General features: G+C 45.6%; 1 non-coding gene across 1 annotated transcript; it reads left to right on the plus strand.

Annotated features, from left to right (window-relative positions):
• The first annotated feature begins 17,738 nt into the window (after positions 1-17,738).
• Trnat-agu (transfer RNA threonine (anticodon AGU)) lies at positions 17,739-17,812 on the plus strand. The gene has a single exon. It is a non-coding gene; the product is annotated as a tRNA-Thr (tRNA).
• Positions 17,813-18,217: the final 405 nt, after the last annotated feature.

Genomic DNA, 18,217 nt, shown 5'->3' on the forward strand with positions numbered 1-18,217 from the left:
ACACACGTACGTACACGCTGCGTTGCAGGAACCTTAAGTTTTTGCACGGTTTTGCAGTCATAATCGCTTTATTGCAGTTACTCGTTTCGTCGACCTCGCCCTCCGCGACTCACTGTGCGGCGCTGCCTAATTCCTACCTGCCGGAACAGAGCGAGCATTGGAGCACCAGGATCCGGAAGCAGGCACCGCGAGCGTATATCAAGGGCCGGCCTCGGCGAAGATGGCAGACCACTTTATATGGCCTGCCACCACTACGGTAGCACTAACGACGCGTCTGGAAGCGTACTCTGCGCGAAATATTCCCACGTCCACATCCTCGCGTAAACAACGCACGAAATGTGGGCTGCAAGATATTGCTATCCTAGCTGGGTGGTGACGAGGTTAGCAAACCGGGCTCGTTTTCACGAAAACGACTGTTCAAATCCCCTTTCGGCCATCCAAATTTAGGTTTTCTGCACATTTCCTAGAATCGCTGAATCTAAAAGTTGAGTCAGTTCTTTTGAAAGTGTACGATCGATTGCCTTCCCCAGTTCGAACTCCCGCTCTGTCTCTAATAACCTCGTTGTCGCCTGGACGTTAAACCCCAATATTCATTCCTGTTTACAAATAAACACAGCTTCCTGCCACGCACTTCCTTAGTAATAAAAATTTGGATACTCTATACTTATTACAAGTACCGAGACCAAATTGTTCTGAGCCTTTAGTTCGTACGTACCTACCTGAGTGTCTGACAACAAAAGTATTCTGTTTCTGTAGTACTTGCGTGAAATTTCAGCTGCACTTCACGGAAAGTGCGGAAAGCGGCAATTGACTCTGAATATACAAAAGTGTGAAGTTATTCACATGAGTACTAAAAGAAATCCTCTAAATTTCGATTACGCGATATGTCACTCAAATCTGAAGGCTGTAAACCCAACTAAACACTTAGGCATTACAATTACAAAAAACCTATATTGGAACTATCACATAGATAATGTTGTGGGTAGAGCCAACCAAAGACTGCGATTCATTGGCAGAACACTTAGAAGGTGCAACAGGTCTACTAAAGAGACTGCTTACGCTACACTTGTCCGCCCTATTCTGGAGTATTGCTGTGCGGTGTGGCATCCGCATCAGGTGGGACTGACGGACGACATGGAGAAAGTACAAAGAAAGGCAGCTCGTTTTGTATTATCGCGAAGTAGGGGAGATAGTGCCACAGACATGATACGTCAATTGAAGTGGCAATCATTAAAACGCGTTTTTCGTTGCGACGGGATCTTCTCACGAAATTTCAAACACCAGTTTCTCCTCCGATTGCGAAAACATTGTTGGCACCCACCTACATAGGGAGAAAAGGTCATCACGATAAAATAAGAGAAATCAGGGCTCGCACAGAAAAATTAAAGTGCTCGTTTTTCCCGCGCGTCGTTCGAGAGTGCAGCGGTAGAGAGACAGCTTGATGGTGGTTCACTGAACCCTCTGCCAGGCACTTCATTGTGAATAGCAGAGTAATCACGCAAATGTAGATGTAGAAGTGCGTCAGCATTAACGTTCGTAGCTGCTCGCTTCAAACTAACAGCGCGGCTTCTTATCAGTAGCGAATGTGTGCCTATTTAAGCGTAATTTCGCTCACGAAAAGAGAGAGGCAGCATTGTTGATAATTTCGGTCCAACGGAAAATATGTAGATACATGATGGGGCGCTTGAAAGTGAAGGTAAGCACAGAAAAAAAGAAAATCTGCGTTACGACGACTCATTTTCTGCATTTCACAAAGCCCTTTAAGCGCTTGAAAGTGAAGGTAAGCACAGAAAAAAAGAAAATCTGCGTTACGACGACTCATTTTCTGCATTTCACAAAGCCCTTTAATCAAAGAGCCCATCAACGTATGGGAGAAGAAATTTTTTGAGGGGGATAGTACGATGAGGAGGATAGTATGATGTAACGTCACGGTGCAGGTACACAGCCTAAGTAAAAGTACCCAGATACCCCTACGGAATTGACCACTAGATGTCCATGCCGGACAGTGAAGAAGCAGTAACAACACAGTGGGTCGGTTAGGTGAGCCCTGTGACTTCGATAGTGCACTAATAGCTCTAATTGATGACACCTAAGTAGCAAATCCATCAGAGACATTGAAGTCTTCGCTACTTTCACTGGTTTCGGCTCTTGTGGAATAGTGGGCTGGCGTGCTCCCACAGGCATTCCATCACCTCACTGAATGTGTGTCCAGCAGAGTTAAAGCCATTCTAAAGGCGAAGGATTGAAAAATCCCGCCCCCCCCTCCCCCCCCATATTAATGTCTTTCATCACATAGAGTTGTACGGCCAAAGTGACGAACAAAAATATCCAAGGAAGAAAAAAGAGCGGCAAGACTATCAAAAACAAAGCTGTATGTTTGAAATTCCGTCTGTATCATGGTCGTTACTGACGGAGAGATCGTCTAAAATATGTGACTATGTGCGTAGGATCTGATCGCTGGAGACAGCCAGACGTCAGCGACATCTGACGTGGAAAAAATATCTTCCTTGGTTGAACACATTGCTTCTGGAACGGTGATATTACATATATGTTGCTGTTGTGGCCTTCAGTCCGGACAGTGGTCTGATGCAGCTCTCCATGCTACTGTATCCTGTGCAAGCTTCTTCATCTCCCAGTACCTACTGCAACCTACATCCTTCTGAATCTGCTTAGTGTATTCCTCGCTTGGTCTCCCTCTGCGATTTTTACCCTCCATGCTGCCCTCCAACACTAAATTGGTGATCCCTTGATCCCTCAGAATATGCCCTACCAACCGATCCCTTCTTCTAGTCAAGTTGTGCCACAAACTTCTCTTCTCTCCAATTCTATTCAATACCTCCTCATCAGTTATGTGATGTACCCATCTAATGTTCAGCATTCTTCTGTAGCACCACATTTCGAAAGCTTCTATTCTCTTCTTGTCCAAACTATTTATCGTCCATGTTTCACTTCCATACATAGCTACACTCCATACGAATACTTTCAGAAACGACTTCCTGACACTTAAATCTATACTCGATGTTAACAAATTTCTCTTCTTCAGAAACAGTTTCCTTGCCATTTTATACATTTTATATCCTTTCTACTTCGACCATCATCAGTTATTTTGCTCCCCAAATAGCAAAACTCCTTTACTACTTTAAGTGTCTCATTTCCTAATCTAACTCCCTCACCATCACCCGACTTAATTCGACTACATTCCATTACCGTCGTTTTGCTTTTGTTGGTGTTCATCTTATATCCTCCTTTGAAGACACTGTCCACTCCGTTCAGCTGCTCTTCCAGGTCGTTTGCTGTCTCTGACACAATTACAATGTCATCGGCGAACCTCAAACTTTTTATTTCTTCTCCCTGGATTTTAATACCTACTCCAAATTTTTCTTTTGTTTCCTTTACTGCTTGCTCAATATACAGATTGAATAACATCGGGGAGAGGCTACAACCCTGTCTCACTCCCTTCCCAACCACTGCTTCCCTTTCATGCTCCTCAACTCTTATAACTGCCATCTGCTTTCTGTACAAATTGTAAATAGCCTTTCGCTCTCTGTATTTTACCCCTGCCACTTTCAGAATTTGAAAGAGAGTATTCCAGTCAACATCGTCAAAAGCTTTCTCTAAATCTACAAATTCTAGAAACGTAGGTTTGCCTTTCCTTAATTTATTTTCTAAGATAAATCATATATGCCTGTCTCTCTCTCTCTCTCTCTCTCTCTCTCTCTCTCTCTCTCTGTGTGTGTGTGTGTGTGTGTGTGTGTGTGTGTGTGTGTGTGTGTGTGTGGGCGCGCGCGCGCGGGCCCGCTCGCTCTAGTCAGTACGAGAATTCAACAGGTAGAGAAGTAGCAAGGTGGTCTCGTCTCGATATCACATCCAACACATTACGTTTGTTCGTAAATAGATGTAGTACATACGAGCAATAAACTGGGTGTCAAGCTGATATAAGAAGGCCTTCATTATACAGGGTGATTCAAAAAGAGTACCACAACTTTAAAAATGTGTATTTAATGAAAGAAACATAACATAACCTTCTGTTATACATCATTACAAAGAGTATTTAAAAAGGTTTTTTTTTCACTCAAAAACAAGTTCAGAGATGTTCAATATGGCCCCCTCCAGACACTCGAGCAATATCAACCCGATACTCCAACTCGTTCCACACTCTCTGTAGCATATCAGGCGTAACAGTTTGGATAGCTGCTGTTATTTCTCGTTTCAAATCATCGATGGTGGCTGGGAGAGGTGGCCGAAACACCATATCCTTAACATACCCCCATAAGAAAAATCGCAGGGGGTAAGATCAGGGCTTCTTGGAGGCCAGTGATGAAGTGCTCTGTCACGGGCTGCCTGGCGGCCGATCCATCGCCTCGGGTAGTTGACCTTTTTCGTAGGACTCTCCATACAGTTGATTGTGGAATTTGCAGCTCTCTGCTAGCTCTGCGAGTCGATTTTCCTGGGCTGCGAACAAATGCTTGCTGGATGCGTGCTACATTTTCATCACTCGTTCTCGGCCGTCCAGAACTTTTCCCTTTGCAGAAACACCCATTCTCTGTAAACTGTTTATACCAACGTTTAAAACACCACGTATCAGGAGGTTTAACACCATACTTCGTTCGAAATGCACGCTGAACAAGTGTCGTCGATTCACTTCTGCCGTACTCCATAACACAAAAAGCTTTCTCTTGAGCGGTCGCCATCTTAGCATCAACTGACGCTGACGCCTAGTCAACAGCGCCTCAAGCGAACAAATGTACAACTAAATGAAACTTTATAGCTCCCTTAATTCGCCGACAGATAGTGCTTAGCTCTGCCTTTTGTCGTTGCAGAGTTTTAAATTCCTAAAGTTGTGGTATTCTTTTTGAATCACCCTGTAGTTTAACATCCTATAGAACGTTGATACGATACGTAGTGTCTATCACTATGTGCTTTTTCAGATGAGAATATTTCACACATACAAGCGCAGGCGTTATCAATCTGAATTCATTCTGATTTAGTATGAAGAAATTTGCCATGTCACGTTCTGTAGTGGAGGCCGCGAAAACGAAATTTTACTTCAATCAGAAGCGATCCAGAGTGTGCATCGGACCTTGAAATAAGCTATAATTCCCAATAGATGATGTCCTCCGCAGACGGGCACGAAACGTTCGGTTTCTTCAAGAAATTGATTCTACCGCGGCGTAATATTCCGGAATATTTTATTAAGTTCAAAATTTTTCAGATGGCTCTGAGCACTATTGGGACTTAACTGCAGTGGTCATCAGTCCCCTGGAACTACTTAAACCCAACTAACCTAAGGACATGACACACATCCATGCCCGAGGCAGTATTCGAACCTGCGACCGTAGCGTTCGCGCGGTTCCAGACTGCAGCGCCTAGAACCGCACGGCCACACCGGCCGGCTTTTATTAAGTGTAAACCACATTTCCTGTCCGGCAACTTGACGTTTTACAAAAGCAGTGAACATGTTCAGAGTCGGTAGGACTCATAGGTCGAAAAGAGACACGAACGCTGGCCTGTGGCCACCAGCGAGCCGTGCATCAGACACGTGGTGGTGTCTCAGATGAGAAAGAGGGACCTCCTGCGAGCAGGTGGGACGTCAGCAGAGATACGGACCAGAGGCCGTAGAGTGCCGGAACCTTTCGTCGCCCACCTGCCGGCCACGCACGGTCCAAGGCCAGCCTAGCTGGCGCGCCGGGCGTCTATTACGCCTCACCTCGCCGGTGGCTGTCGCCATTAGACATGCAGGCTGCCGAGCAAAGGCCGCGCTGCGCTGCAGCACAACACGCGCTGATCTCACCGGCCCGCTCCTCCTTTTGCTCCCGAAAGCAAAAAGGCAGCCACGGCTGCTCCGTATAAGCTTTGAATGACGGCGCCGTACGACGACAGGTTGCCTCACCGCCGCTGCAGCAGCTTTACGGCCGGTCGTGTCCTCGCTAGACTCGTTAGCAAAACTACGGCGCAGGCCGACAGCCGGCCAAGTCTGCCGAGGTGTACAACGCACTGTGTACAACGCGCCCAGCGCGGGAACGACGTAATTTGTCTTGACGGACCATCTCCTCATTCGAGATCACCCTACGGCCGACCTAGAGTCACTCGCATAGCACCACCCTGGTCTCATGTCAAAGCGGTAGGTGGATCAAAACAAAATGTCCAGACACACTGTGACCAAAATGGTTCTGAAACAGAGGATGACAGACTAAAGGCCTAAATACTAAATGTCTTTTTCCAAAGCTGTTTCACAGAGGAAGACTGCGCTGTAGTTCCCTCTCTAGAGTGTCGCACAGATGACAAAATGGTAGATATCGAAATAGACGACAGAGGGATAGAGAAACAATTAAAATCGCTCAAAAGAGGAAAGGCCGCCGGACCTGATGAGATACCAGTTCGATTTTACACAGCGTACAAGAAGGAACTTGCCCCACTTCTTGCAGCGGTGTACCGTAGGTCTCTAGAAGAGCGTAGCGTTCCAAAGGATTGGAAAAGGGCACAGATCATCCCCGTTTTCAAGAAGGGACGTCGAACAGATGTGCAGAACTAGAGACCTATACCTCTAACGTCGATCAGTTGTAGAATTTTGGAACACGTATTATGTTCGAGTATAATGACTTTTCTGGAGACTAGAAATCTACGCTGTAGGAATCAGCATGGGTTTCGAAAAAGACGATCGTGTGAAACCCAGCTCGCGCTATTCGTCCACGAGACTCAGAGGGCCATAGACAAGGGTTCACAGGTAGAAGCCGTGTTTCTTGACTTCCGCAAGGCGTTCGATACAGTTCCCCACAGTCGTTTAACAAAGTAAGAGCATATGGACTATCAGACCAATTGTGTGATTGGATTGAAGAGTTCCTAGATAACAGAACGCAGCATGTCATTCTCAATGGAGAGAAGTCTTCCGAAGTAAGAGTGATTTCAGGTATGCCGCAGGAGAGTGTCATAAAACCGTTGCTATTCACAATATACGTAAATGACCTTGTGGATAACATCGGAAGTTCACTGAGGCTTTTTGCGGATGATGCTGTGGTATATCGAGAGGTTGTAACAATGGAAAATTGTACTGAAATGCAGGAGGATCTGCAGCGAATTGACGCATGGTGCAGAGAATGGCAATTGAATCTCAATGTAGACAAGTGTAATGTGCTGCGAATACATAGAAAGAAAGATCCTTTATCATTTAGCTACAATATAGCAGGTCAGCAACTGGAAGCAATTAATTCTATAAATTATCTGGGAGTAGACATTAGGAGTGATTTAAAATGGAATGATCATATAAAGTTGATCGTCGATAAAGCAGATGCCAGACTGAGATTCATTGGAAGAATCCTAAGGAAATGCAATCCCAAAACAAAGGAAGTAGGTTACAGTACACTTGTTCGCCCACTGCTTGAATATTGCTCATCAGTGTGGGATCCGTACCAAATAGGGTTGACAGAAGAGAGAGAGAAGATCCAACGGAGAGCAGCGCGCTTCGTTGCAGGATCATTTAGTAATCGCGAAAGCGTTACGGAGATGATAGATTCCAGTGGAAGACTCTGCGGGAGAGACGCTCAGTAGCTCGGTACGGGCTGTTGTTGAAGTTTCGAGAACATACCTTCACTGAGGAATCAAGCAGTATATTGCTCCCTCCTATGTATATCTCGCGAAGAGACCATGAGGATAAAATCAGAGAGATTAGAGACCACACAGAGGCATACCGACAATCTTTCTTTCCACGAACAATACGAGACTGGAACAGAAGGGAGAACCGATAGAGGTACTCAAAGTACCCTCCGCCACACACTGTCAGGTGACTTGCAGAGTACGGAGAGGAAAAGAAAGAAAGAAAGAAAGAAAGAAAGAAACGTGCACTAAGGTGACGAAAGTCGTGGGATACCTCCTAATATCGTGTGGGGCCTTGTTTTGGCCGGCTTAGGACAGCAACTGGATGTGGCATGGACTCAACGAGTCATTGGAAGTCTCAAGCAGAAATATTAAGCCACGCTACTTCTATAGCCGTCCATAACTGCGGAAGTGTTGCCGGTGCTGGACTTTGTGCACGAACGGACCTCTAGACTAAGTCCCATAAATGTTCGACGGGATTCACGTCCGGTAATCTGAATAGCCAAATCACTCACTCGAACCGTCCAGAATGTTAGTCCCAATCGCGAACACTTGTGGCCTGGTGACACGGCGCATTGTCATCCATAAAAATCTTGTTTGGAAACACGGAGTCCATGAATGACTGTAGATGCTCCACATGTAGCCGAACATAAACCATTTCTAGGCAATGATTGATTCAGTTGCAACAGAGGACTCAGTCCGTTCCTTGTAAACATAGCCCACACCATTATCGAGCCATCATGAGCGTGCACAGTGCCTTGTCGACGACTTGAATCCATGACTTCGTGGGGTCTGCGCCACACTCGAACCATCTCATTAGCTCTTACCAACTGAAATCGCGAACTCATCTGATCGGGCCACGGTTTTCCAGTCGTCTAGGGTCCAACCGAAATTGTCACGAGCCCAGTAGAGGCGCTGTAGGCGGTATCGTTCCTGTTCGAAACGTCCCACATTGATTTCTGCGGTTGTTTCATGCACAGTTGCTGTCTGCTAGCACGGACAAGTCAACGCAAATGCCACTGCTCCCGATGACAAGTGAAGACCGTCGCGACTGCGTTGTCCGTGATGAGAGTCAATGCCTGTAATTTGGTATTCTCGGCACACTCTCGACACTGTGGTTCTCGAAGTGCTGAATTCCCTAACGATTTCCGAAATTCGTCTAGTTTCAACTACCATTTCCCGCTGGAAGTCTCTTAATCCCCGTCGTGCGCCCATAATCATGTCGGGCAACTTTTCACATGAATCGCCTGGGTACGAAGGACAGCTACGACAATTTACTGCTTTTTAAAACACTGTGCCCGCGATACTAACGCCATCTGTATACGTGCATATCCCTATTCCATGTCACCTCGCTGGCCGATGTGGCCGAGCGGTTCTAGGCGCTTCAGTCTGGTGCCGCGCGATCGCTGGTTCGAATACTGCCTCGGGCATGGATGTGTGTGATGTCCTTAGGTTAGTTAGGTTTAAGTAGTTCTAAGTTCTAGGGGACTGATGACCTCAGATGTTAAGTCGCATAGTGCTCAGAGCCATGTCACCCCAGCACATAGCATGGTCGCACTTAACATCTACGCGCGTGTTCGAAGCTGTCTCTTCTTTATAATAAATTAGCACCATAACGTGAGCGTGAGTATACGCACACGGACAGAGACGAAGAGGAGGGGATGGGGGAAGTGGGCAGAGAGAAGTCTGCAGAAAGGGGGAGAAGGAACCATATTTACGGTCCTGTTGATGGCAGTCAGATCCTCGCACAGACACAGCGGACTCGTTCCCGTTTGGCAGGGACAACATCACCCATACGTCATCTGCTCAAACAGCCACGAGCGCCACACCTGTGCGTATTTCCCAATGAGTCACGTAATGGGTCCAGTCGCCGCGGTTTACTCTGTTACTGCGCTCTGCCTTCTTTCTTCTTTTTTGCTCTGTTATTAGCCGACGTTAAAAAAGAAGAGAGACTAATGGACCTTGAGGACGAGAAGCTGTGCGTGCTTTTGCCACTGTGTTATCCTCCGCCAATGGCTGCCGGAATATGTATGTAGATGCAGGTGTGTTCTCGCCCGTGCTACCGCTTGCGGCGGTTCATTGCTCTTTCGCACCCCCTCGACCTCGGCGTGCGCGGAAATTGCGGCAGCGAGCCTTAACGGAACGCTCGTCAGCCCTCATTATCATACACAAGGGAATAGTTTGTTTATTTCAAAGATATGTCTGCGGTGCGAACAGGCACCCGCCACAATTCTTTTGCACAGCCGGCGTAACTGTGACAAAGTATCGTATGTGTGTGGGTGGGTGGGTGCGCGCGCGCTCTCGACAAAGCTTAACAACGAAACTCATGGTTATATGTGCTCCTTGGGAATCTAAATTAGTGTACTACTCAATTTTTTATCGGTATACGTTTTTAAGTCATCTGGTGGTAAATATACCAAAGGATCAGGAGCTTGAAATTATACACTATAGTTTCACTGGTGTCCGCAGCTCGTGGTCTTGTGGTAGCGATCTCGCTTCCCACGCACGGCGTCCCGGGTTCGATTCCCGGCGGGGTCAGGGATTTTTCCTGCCTAGTGATGACTGGGTGTTGTGTTGTCTTCATACTCATCATTGATCCTCATTACGGTCGGAAGAAGGCAATTGCAAACCACCTCCGCTAGGACCTTGCCTAGTATGACTTCTTCGAAGTATGCAACATCGTCAGTTTCACTGGTAAATATTATTACCCTTTCCTGCTTTTCTACAATGCTGAAACAACTACACTTGTACCATGTCCGTTGGGTATGTAAATTTTCACCGTCACTTCCCACAGAAAATACGTTTGGCTGCTTACCAACTTTTCCCTACACGACAATGCGACACGCACCCATCAACTGCGACTGTCATCGGCTACTTCTCTCCTTCAGGATGTATCCCACATTTCCACATTTGAACCTGTTTTGGTCGGAGTACGTTTTTTTCTTCTCGCTTTCGTGGTTCGAAAAGGGGATACTACATTTCTCGGAAGATTAAGGGAGCAGATAGGCTTATTTTCACTGGCAAAGGCCTCCATCACTTTTCGTCTAACGTTTCTAATACTACCAATTTTATACAAAGACGTTGCTCGGAACTGTTGTATGCCATGTTTCTTCCAGCTCAAAACGAGTTGAACTACTAGTCTTAATTGCGTTCATATCGATATCAATAGATGTTAGTAAATATTCGAGTAGGTTAATTATTGCAAGTACATTTCATAACATATTTATATGATACACGGTCCACTCACATTAATGTGGCCATTGTGTACGTTCGACATCGTCCTGCCATAACCACTCTGACGGCAGGTGGCAGCACTAGCAGTCGAGGGTATATAAAGCGTGTCGATGGGGCTGGGAGGGGGGGGGGGGGCGCTGAGAAAGGGGGGAGGAGTATGGGGAAAACAGTACAGTCGTCGTTACGTGGAAAGGGACCGATTTAACTGACGTCGAAAAGAGCGTGGGCTTCCGAGTCAGGGGTGGAAGCATTTTCGAAACTGTTCACATGCCGCCGTGGTTCAAGCATATAGCGTTATCCAAAACCGGCGTGGAGGGAACTGTGGTGCACAACAACAACGATTCAAATTAACTGTGGAACAAGTGTTAAACAATTAGGCCGTGTGTAAAAACAGTGACAGGGTCTGTTCCACACGTACCTGTTTATTCTTCAAGTACTGTGAACTTAGTGGTTAGGTTTTACTGCAGATAGATTTTCAACAGCAAACTATTGTAGCAGTACGTGGGGTTTCGCCTGCAAATTTTAATGAGGCTTGTCGCAAGTTAAACAATACCGCACTGGCCATATAACTGTGTATCATTGAGAGGTTGTGGCACAGGCCTTGCTGGAGTGGATACACCAGTTCCCGTTACATCACCGAAGTTAAGCGCTGTCGAGCGTGTCCGGCACTTGGATGGGTGACCATCCGGGCCGCCATGCGCTGTTCCCATTTTTCGGGGTGCACTCAGCCTCGTGATGCTAATTGAGAAGCTACTCGAACGAGTATTGGCGGCTCCGGTCAAAGAAAGCCATCGTAACGACCGGGAGAGCGGTGTGCCGACCACACGCCCCTCCTATCCGCATCCTCAGATGAGGATGACACGGCGGTCGGATGGTTGCGATGAGCCACTTGTGGCCTGAAGACTGAGTGCTTTTTATTGGGGGGTTGTGAACAGTGACACTGAAGTACTGTGACACACAACTGTGCACCTGTCGGCTACATAATTTTGAGTAGTCAGTGTTGGAATCCACAACCCATATTTTTTCAGCCAGTGTACCAACGCAGTACGTCGACACCGAGGACAACAATCCTCAATCAACGAATAGATAAAAGCAGGTGGAATCGCCACAAGGACGTTCACATTAATTTGACTGGGGTGTATATTATGAATAACAAACTCTTTATTGACTAAGAACATGCAACTGAACAGTGACAAATTTTATGCCAGGTGTTCAATGCGTTAATTTGGCATCTGTTAACCTATTACGGTTCGCTAAACCGCTAGCCGTCTATTTATTAACGTTTACTAATCTACTGTCTGCTATTTCTGCTTACCAATAAAGTTTCGGTTCTAATCGACATTCCGGAAACACCGATCGTGTGAGACCCAACTCGCTTTATTTGTTCATGAGATACAGAAAATATTAGATACAGGCTCCCAGGTAGATGCTATTTTCCTTGACTTCCGGAAGGCGTTCGATACAGTTCCGCACTGTCGCCTGATAAACAGAGTAAGAGCCTACGGAATATCAGACCAGCTGTGTGGCTGGATTCAAGAGTTTTTAGCAAACAGAACACAGCATGTTGTTCTCAATGGAGAGATGTCTACAGACAAAGTAACCTCTGGCGTGCCACAGGGGAGTGTCATGGGACCATTGCTTTTCACAATATATATAAATGACCTAGTACATAGTGTCGGAAGTTCCATGCCGCTTTTCGCGGATAATGCTGTAGTATACAGAGAAGTTGCAGCATTAGAAAATTGTAGCGAAATGCAGGAAGATCTGCAGCGGATAGACACTTGGTGCAGGGAGTGGCAACTGACCCTTAACATAGACAAATGTAATGTATTGCAAATACATAGAAAGAAGGATCCTTTATTGTATGATTATATGATAGTGAAACAAACACTGGTAGCAGTTACTTCTGTAAAATACCTGGGAGTATGCGTGCGGAACGATTTTAAGTGGAATGATCATATAAAATTAATTGTTGGTAAGGCGGGTACCAGATTGAGATTCATTGGGAGAGTCCTTAGAAAATGTAGTCCATCAACAAAGGAGGTGGCTTACAAAACACTCGTTCGACCTATACTTGAGTATTGCTCATCAGTGTGGGATCCGTACCAGGTCGGGTTGACGGAGGAGATAGAGAAGATCCAAAGAAGAGCGGCGCGTTTCGTCACAAGGTTATTTGGTAAGCGTGATAGCGTTACGGAGATGTTTAACAAACTCAAGTGGCAGACTCTGCAAGAGACGCGCTTTGCATCGCGGTGTAGCTTGCTGTCCAGGTTTCGAGAGGGTGCGTTTCTGGATCAGGTATCGAATATATTGCTTCCCCCTACTTATACCTCCCGAGGAGATCACGAATGTAAAATTAGAGAGATTCGAGCGCGCACGGAGGCTTTCCGGCAGTCGTTCTTCCCGCGAACCATACGCGACTGGAACAGGGAAGGGAGGTAACGACAGTGGCACGTAAAGTGCCCTCCACACACACCGTTGGGTGGCTTGCGAAGTATAAATGTAGATGTATCTTTAGACATTGTCACGTGTGGTTAAAGCCACTAGGTGCACTGCTTTTTCCTCGGGGAAACCGTGGGCATCTTCGATGATATATGCGGAGGCATCGAGTAACTCGCCACACATTACACGCGATCTAAAATTCAAATCGTCCCACTCAGTCACAATTTGGGTGGGAGCGGAGAAGTTCGTATATGGAAGCGGCAGACCGAAAAAGGGCCGTCTGACTACATATTTACAAGTCTTTATGCTTGCTCAACTGCTTGGCTCTGCGGACGTGAAGCTGATACTTCGGCGGTTAAAGAGGGAAGACAAGGCGAGGCGATGGTTCCAAAAAATTAAAGTCGATAGGACAATTACAAAATGCCTATAGCGCTACGTACGAAGCGAACAACAGAGTTAGCCTGGATTTCTAAAAACAAAAGTAATGACTATTTTATCAGAATTTTACTCTCTGTTGCCAACGAACCAAGAGAAAAGATGCTTGCTGAAGATGGAAGGATCCATCAGAGCTATGCGAAATACAAACGTCGAATGTCCAGTTTTATAGTGTAAACGTGTACGGTTTGCACTAAACAACAATATGTGGTCGACATCAGTCGATCCCTTATTCGACACCATTTGTATTTGCTCCTTAAAATACCAGTCTCATAGTACGACACGGCAGGTATCCGTTGTCCCAGCTAGTGATTAACGTAATCCTAGAACAGATCTCAAACACGTTTTGCAGTGAGATCAGCTGCTGATAGTGAATGTAAAATTCGCAGTGTCAGTATTGCCATGCATGTTCCTACTTTCATCCCGAACTCATGTACCAGTTTTTCAGTTCCCCTCCAAATAATTCATATTAGTTTTTTGCAGCCATGACTCATTAAACTGACGGTTCAGTGATGTTCACACCTATCACCACGTCCCTTCTTTGGAATTGGAATTTTTACATTATTCTTCAAGTTTGTGGGTATTTCGACTATTTCAAATGTCTCGCCTAACCATAAAAAAATCATGGCTTTCAAATGTGAAATTGTACTGAGCGAAGAGAAAAAAAAAATAGGGAGTTTTCAAATGAAAACAAGACAGATGGAAGATAAGTAAATAAAATGTTTATTGTTTCAAAAGTAATCGCAATCAGTGTGAGACAAGAACGCAATGCCTTCATGGAAAAAATGTTTGCGCCTACCTACGGAACCACGATTTTACGCAGGCGTGTACCTGTACCTCTTCGTCCGAAACAAATTGACGCCCTCGAATGTCTTTCTTCAGGACTCCAAAAATATGGGAATCGCATGGACAGTGAAAGGAACTGTGTGGAGAAAGTATGTTAAGGCTCCCCTGCAAAACCTCTGCAGCGTCCTCGAAAAAACCTTGGTAATAAGGGGGCGGGCATTTTGTTTGAACTATATTGCAGAAGTTTCGCTGGGAAGCCCTTACATATCTTCCATGTAGTACCGATCCCTCCCCATACGATTTCCATAATTTATGAGCCCAGAAGAAAGACAGTTTTTTTTTTTATTAAAAATGAAACTCCTCCAGCTGTACTTAAGATTTTTCATTTACTTGGCTACTAGTTTCGACGTTGCATCAACGCCATCTTCAGTAACTAGTTACTGCCCGGCATCCATGTGGAGCACGTGTTGGTCTCATCGCGGACTTCTGGTACTGAGCCACACATAATTGATTTCATCAAAGTGTACTGGCCTGAAGATGGCGTTGATGCAACGTCGAAACTAGTAACCAAGTAAATATAAAATCTGAAGTACAGCTGGAGGAGTTACATTTTTAATAAAAAAAATTATACCAGCTGTGTCCCACCTTCACCCAATTTAAATATGGATGTACGAAATACATTAGTGTCCGTCGATTTGCTCCGGTTGAAGAGGTGCACGGCTGGGTACAACCATAGTGTCATAGGCAACCGCAAAAATCTTTCCATGAAAGCACTGTCCGTCTTGTCTCAAAGACAGGTAAATATGTTGAAAGTCATGGCGATTATTTCTGGAACGATAAACAGTTTCTTCCATCTTTCTCGATTTCGCTTGAGTGCCGCTTATACGAATAATAAATCTCATAAACAAAGGAAAAAGACATCCCAAAAAAACAAAGATTGAATTACATTAATAGACCATGTACAGAATACGGAATAAAACGGTGAGGAAAGAAACCGTAATAAATTTCTACATAGCAATCTGAATACTATCCACATTTTATGGGAGTGAGACTTCGACAATAACAGCTGGAAATGAATAGAAGCTGCTACGATTTTTAAGAAGGGAAGCTGACTATACATATTGTGCGATATAAGGAATATAACAATCGGACAAAACCAGAACTTAAAAGTCTAAATAAAAACACCAAGGAGTACAGAAAAAAAATCGAGGGATCATGTAACAAAAACGAATGAAAAATAATGCCCAAAACAATAATGAATTATCGGTCAATGGGTCAGTAGGTAGACCAAGAACGAGGTGGAGAGATCTGATCAAAGACAACAGAAGCACTGAAAGAAAGGACGTAACAGGCAAACGCTACAAACTTGAAGGAAGAAGAAGAAGAAGAAGGAGGAGGAGGAGGAGGAGGAGGAGGAGGAGGCGGAGGAAGGTGGAATACTTTGTCGCGGTACGTTATTCCAAGGACCTCATTAATTCTGAGGAAACTATGACACTATTCAGTCCAAATTACACTCTTGTTCGGAGAAGGATGTGAAAGAAAAATGACGCGCTGGGTTTCCTGGTTCTCATTTATTCCGAAAACACTCCGTTGTACTCACCCGAGCACTCCGCTCGCTTGGTCGAGCAGCGCAGGACCCTGACGCGCCAGCAGGCGTGGCCTCTTCCGGTCGGGACGGCAGACACATTCTTGACAAGAAAGCAGCGGCGCTTCTTGGCCCACGTTCGTTTCCGGCAAGGCGCGACGAGGTTGTTCACACGCGAGTCTCCCTCCGCCCTCTTTATCGCCTACTCTCGCTGTCTCTCACTATTCGCTTTTCCCTGTGGCGCCGCCGAGCCCATCGGACCGTGGAAACCACACCCCCCATCCTTTCCAGAATCATCCGAATCCGCGACCCATTGTGTTTCATGGATACGTGCTAACATCGACAAGCGGTAAGAATGAGGGAACTGACTGGAGAGTACTGAACTGAGAAGGAAGCTGAATTATGTGAAAGGAAATCACTAGGAGGTTCGGACTTCACTGTGCTGAACGGCACTTCCATGAGAACAACTCTCCCAGGTACGGAGCCGTTTGTTTCTTGTTTTCGTCTACTATAGGGAAGTCGCTCTCGCTATGCCAAGTGAGCCAACTCAACGAAAGTTTAAAGAGCAGATTTTGTGTTCGTTGGTGTCTTTGTTACATCTTTACACTGAACAGCAGTGAGACGATAAAAAACAAATTGCGGTACTATCGCAATACCAACTGAAGCGCACGTTGTTCCGCTCTTTGAACTGAATCATACGGAAAAAAGAGTAGTGCAGTGTGTATCTTTTACTTTATTGTAACATCGTGTTGTTCACTACAAAGCGGTTATGATTATTAAACAAAAAAAAGGGGTGATGTTCCCAGAGGAGAGGGGATCAGTGTCAATATTTGCTCTGGACGCCCAGTCCGCTGATTACGTCACTGGTTAAAAGTAACAGTGAAGAACAGCTACACGAAATTCGAGAGAAAATTGGAATAGACGCTTTCTGAACAGGAATAGGATATCACTGTGTTGAAAAATCGATTATTAGATGAAAGCACTGGTAGTAGTATCAAATTTTTGGACGACTTTCAACCCACAGGCTACATGACTCTATATTGCATATTATGACATGCCCGAAAGAACAGACACTACACGGAACCCGCAGCTGTGATATATATTATGTAAATTGGAAGTGGAGGGGGAAGAGAAAGGGAAAGGAAAGGGGAAAAAGGTAAAAGGAAAGGGAAAAGGACAGGGAAAAAGGGAAAAGGAAAGGGAAACAGGGAAAAGGAAAGGGAAACAGGGAAAAGGAAAAAGGAAAGGGCAAAGGAAAAAGGAAAGGGCAAAGGAAAAAGGAAAGGGAAAAGGAAAAAAGGGAAAAGGAAAAAAGGGAAAAGGAAAAAAGGGAAAAGGAAAAAAGGGAAAAGGAAAAAAGGGAAAAGGGAAAAAGGGAAAAGGGAAAAAGGGAAAAGGGAAAAGGAACTGATGATACCAGCTGCATCAGGAGTTCATGCGGAATCAGTGGTGACGAGTGAAAATGTGTGCCGTGACAGCCCGGGACTCGAACACAGGATCTCCCGCTTACTAGGCAGTTGTGTTAACCACTGCGACACCAGCACACAGTGTTAATCGTGAGCACGGTGGACTTGTTTGGGGACTGGGGATAAATGGTTACGCTACGTGGGAGTACGAGTCGGCGGAGGAGCGTGCCGAAATAGCCAGCACATTTGCGATTAAGTGTGTCCGGGTGGCGTAGTGGTTAACACAACTGCCTAGTAAGCAGGAGATCCCGGGTTCGAGTCCCGGTCCAGCACACATTGTCGCTCGTCACCGCTGATTCGGTGTGAAGTCTCAATGCAGCTGATATTATCAGTTCCTTTCGTTTCATCTCTCCTTCCTCTGCCTTCAATTTACATAAAACTCTACATCGCACTAATTTGTCTATTCGTGATGCATGACTGCTTCTCTCATTCCTCTGCCTTCAATTTACGTAAAACTCTGTATTGTGCTAATTTACCTATTTGTGGCGTAAAATTGCTTAGTAAGTTCATCAACTACAGAAGACACTTCTGCCGGACAGACCACAACGACCAACTACTCGCGACTTAATGTGACGCTCGAGAGAGAATGAGGAAGGGGTGGGGAACGGGGAGCGGAAAGGGTAGAAGAAAACGGGAAATCCTACGTCCCAGTAATTTGGCGGTTGCCAAGTAACTTTAT

This window comes from Schistocerca serialis, chromosome 2, assembly GCF_023864345.2.
Source record: "Schistocerca serialis cubense isolate TAMUIC-IGC-003099 chromosome 2, iqSchSeri2.2, whole genome shotgun sequence".
NCBI classification, from domain to species: Eukaryota; Metazoa; Arthropoda; class Insecta; order Orthoptera; family Acrididae; genus Schistocerca; species Schistocerca serialis.